Source organism: Chrysoperla carnea, chromosome 5, assembly GCF_905475395.1.
Source record: "Chrysoperla carnea chromosome 5, inChrCarn1.1, whole genome shotgun sequence".
Lineage (NCBI taxonomy): Eukaryota > Metazoa > Arthropoda > Insecta > Neuroptera > Chrysopidae > Chrysoperla > Chrysoperla carnea.
Window position 1 is genome coordinate 29651688 of NC_058341.1, and position 4846 is coordinate 29656533.

Genomic DNA, 4846 nt, shown 5'->3' on the forward strand with positions numbered 1-4846 from the left:
ATTTGTTAAAGTAATTGAATTGACGTCTAAATAGGTGTGGTAATGTAATGTAATTACAAAATGGAAGTTATTTTGAAGAAAAACCAATTTTTATAATTAACTTTTTTTTTAATTCGTAACCTTGCTCGAATGTTATGCATGCACGAAATGATTTGAACGTACTTCGATCTTAACGTGAGTTTCTTTTTATAAACACGCCTAGACCGGTGCGTATCAAAATATGGTGGAAGTGGTGAGATGAATACAGACAAAAACTCACATAACAATTAAATTTATCATCAATCCATTAGCGTGAACATATTAAGCTCCCCGAAATTTTACACCCGTGAAAGAAAGAAATGAAAGTTTATCATTTAGATTCAGTAAATTGTGTAGGTACTAAAAAAAAAGTACTCTTGCTAAGAATCCTTTGTTCTTACGGTTTACTTGAAATTTGCAATTTTAATAATTGTTATCAGTATCAACAAAAAAGTTTAGTTAGAAACAAATCCATTTCATTCCAATATTTCAGATGCTATTAACTCTCAATATTTTATGTCCATATTCGGTTTATAGTCTAGATAAGGATGTATGAAGTCTAGAAATCTCACGTTTTACGACTAAGGATTGATGAAAAACTTAATTTTCTTTACAAAGTGGCTTTGTCCTAGGTCGAGTTTAGTTAAGTTAATTTATTGTGACTGTGAGCTGTACTATATCTGTAAGAGCGTTGTACAGATTTTTTAGAGACACAATATAGGTAGTAGAGGTCTATGATAATTGTTGATTAAATAAAGATATTTGTAAGGTTTTACACAAAATAAATTCATTAATTTTATTATAAAATGTCAATTAAAAATTAAAAACATTTTCTACTTATCAAAAAAACAAAATGCCTTTAAAAACTAACTTAATAGAACAAAAAACTATAATAAGAACATGTCAAATTGTGTTTATTTATTGGTGATATTTTTATCTTATAGTTTATTTATAAAATAGTATATAATCGATCAATTTATAAACAGCGTATAAATAAAATGAAATAGCCGTTTTATACCAAATTCTTAGAAAATATTAACTTATTATCGATATGCAGCACCAATTCAAATGAAGTTTGTTCTGATCAAATCGCTGTTACAAGGTGGTTTCTAAAAGGAGTCCCGAGAAAAGTTAGCAAAATTGTTATTCACTGTTTATTAAAAATACATAACATTAATTATAAATAGTGCTTGGTCCTGGTTTCTACCCAGGCCTACTCTCGGGAATAGTGAGTACCAAGACTCAACAAAGATTTATCTGAGTATCTGTATCTTACACACTTAGGCAAGTACTTTAGCTTTGCTCTTATACACTATCTATCTTGACAAAGTCTTATTTGGAGCTTGGTCTTGATCTTACCTAGCATGGCGAACAAGACATTTGCCAGATCAAAACTAGAGTGTGAGATAAACCTGCAAAACTCAGAGAGAAAAGACCATGCATATACGCGTGCTAAGTCTTGAATTTTGTCCTGATGTTAGTTTTGCTGAAGTATATGATGAAGTATACATAACGTTGTTTATGTATAAATACGAAACGAGCTCATGAGTGTCAGCCCTATTGCGTTATCAGGGACATTGTAGGCTTAATATGGATTCTGGGCCAAAGAGCTATTGTTGCCACTTTACGAATTAACTAAAAGAATTGAAATTCCTATTAAACCGAAACATAAAAACATAGCAAATGAAGAGAAGAATGCCCTTCTGTTATCTGAAGAGCAAACCATCCTTCTCTTATTTCAATTGAAGTCAGCATACATCAAAATGCTTTAGATGTTCTTAAATAGATTCGCCAAAGGAAACTAAATTTTCGTCATGAAAACACATCTTTATTTTTAGAATGTTCCTTTGAAACATAAAGTATTTTTTTATTTAATCTTGCAAAAGCTTTTAGCAAATTTACAAACTTCGTTAAATTATTAAATATTACACCAATATGTAAGAGAACAAACTTAAGATAACTCGAAAAATTGTCTTACAACATTATTTTTATACAAAAAAGAATAATGTGATACCATTTTTCAAAATCCTGTTAGCAACTTTAAAACAACCGTAAAACATTTCCTCAACTGTTCTATATGTATGGTGTTATTTATTATACACGGTTCTTTTTTAACAATTTTTTTTACCTGCGCCTTCTGATTCTGTGTAGGTAAATTTATAAAGGTTCAAAAATACACTTGCATTTGCGTGGATATAAAGAAAGGTCTTTTGACTATGTTTAATAGAAGGTCAAATGAAGTGTCAATTGATGAAATACATTTGTTTTTTGTTTAAGATTAATCGTTTTTTGTCAGGAATACGTTCACTGAATATTATATAATGGTTTTAAACTTGTAAATTTTTATTGAAAATATAAAGCCAGGTTCAAAAAATCGTTCATGTTAGCTACGCAAACGAGATTAATGTGCATTTCTTTAATAGCTAATTCTTGCCAAAAATTAAACGGGCAATTTAATTTGAAAAATAAAAATCCAATTTCGTCTGTAAAAAGGCAGTCTAAGTACATTCAAATGGGTAGGTATTATGCGGACTTAACCTGAAAAAATTGTTCACTTTTAGCTGATTTATCGTATCAGTTGAGGATATATTTCGTGGGACCAAATTTATATATTTTTATAGACCAGGAGTATTGTTGTGATTACGAGTTGCTTGGGTTGAGTTTGTCGACTATAGAGGAGATGATTGGGCTCTGGAGTTTTGAATCCTTCGTTAAAAAATGGAACACTATTACAGAAATTTTGTTCGGTCTATTTTTTCTGAATCTATTTTTTCCGGTCTATTTTCCCAAATCCGCAGAAAACATGCAAGACTTTACCGTTCCGAGTTACTTATGTATGAAAATTATTATGAAAAAGGATTAATATAATCCTAATTCTGATTACAATGAGTTTGAACATGTAGTGCTAAGTGTATTTAGATTGTTTCTACTTTGGTGGATTTACTTTAAATTATTTGTATCCATTTTCGATACTTTTCCATAATGTTATTCAAAATGTCTCTTACACTTTTGTACTTTTTTCCAAAACTCAATAATAAGAGCTTATGAAGATAATTTATTACTTATGTAACTTACATTTTTTACTTTAAATCATCAAAGAAAATTGCATTGAAAATCAACAAATATTAAGTATGTTATTTATCATTTTCAAATACTTTGCTCAATTCCTGAAGTTCAATGTATTTATAATAATAACGTTGTTTTTCCAATTCAATTTTCTAAAGCTAAATTAATTTTGATTAAAAAATTTTAAAAATTCCAATCTACTATGAGACGACTCCATGTAAATGAATCTACCATAAAATTACGTACATATCTGCTGAACATCTTGTATGTTTATAGTTGATGAAAACCACCCCCAATGTGTTTTTTAAATTATAAATTTAATGAAAGTGTGTATAAGCGTATACCATGAATGAGGGTTCTTTTCACTATACTGATAATATATGTTTTGTGTATATTATTTTGCTATTGTTTTGAGGGTCAGGTCGCGTGGTATAATGAGTTGCACAGCGGGTGACAATCGCCAGTTCATATATATTTTTTATTATTATTTTATATATGTAACAGTGTTGTGTTGTTTTAACTATATAATAGAAACTTATTATTTTCGCCACGAAAATTTTCATCAAATTTTGTTTGGTATCTGAACTATTAGATAAGCTTAGAGTGACTGTCCTAGGGTGGAACACACTAACAACATAGGGTCCGGCTTGATTGCCCGAAAAAGGGTTGGCTCATCCCCGGCCATGAACCATAACTGATCCATGATGATCCATGAACCATTTGGAGCTGTTTAAGAAAAGTGGGGGAGTTTAGACGTCGACGGACTTTAGGTACGAGAAATATTCAAAGAGACGCTGGCTCAAATGAGTCCATCTTCTCATGGCAAGAGCTGGGAAGTGGCAGAGAAAAGGAGACATTGTCTCCTGCTCCTCACTACTGTGACAACTCCTGCAATAGTCGTGATACACTGGCTGGCCCAGCGTGCCTGCCCCCCATTCAGTGTCCTGTAATAGATGCAACAGCTTTGCTAACAAAGGCCCTTGGAAGTGATAAAAAATCTTCGGAACGCCTACGATTGTATTCAGACCATATCTGTCTTGTAGTATTACATGTACATTCCTCCATCCACCTAAAATTGGCCTTTTTTAAGATATCCTCTTTGAGGAGCAACTTGCAGTTCGCAAATGAAACTTTAAAAGGATAGATATTTATTGGTGCTAGTGTCCGGCAGCATTGTGCCATTTCTAGCAACCATTTCGGCTTCACAATTTCCGGGAATATCCCTGTGTCCCGGTACCCATACCAAGTTTACCTTAGATTGTTCCGTCAGCTCATTTTAGGACGTACGGCAGTGCTACATTTGAACGTCTAAAATGTTTTTAGAGCTTTTACTTTTCAAGTTATAAGAGTTTGAAAGAATCATTTTTCATTGGATAACCTTATGCTTATGGTTTGTCATTAAAATAAATTTTCTATAAATTTCGAAAAAAATTTGCTTAAACTCATGGAAATTTTAATTCTGGCTAGGTAATCATCGGAGAAGAAAAGTCACTGAAATAGTTTTCCTCTTTTTAAAGAAAGATCTGGAATTAAACTTAAAATTAAGTGTACCTGTCCATAGAAAGAGAAAGATATGAGGAATCCAAAAGACTACAAATATATGAAACACTTATAAATAACGTGCAAATGCAATAAGAGATTTGATGTGCCCTCAAACACGCTCTCGGATAGTTAGGGCTCGCAATAAGTTATACTTATTGCGACATTCGCCACCAAGGATTAAAAATGAATAATTTTTAAGGTTGCTAAGAGTGAAGAATAA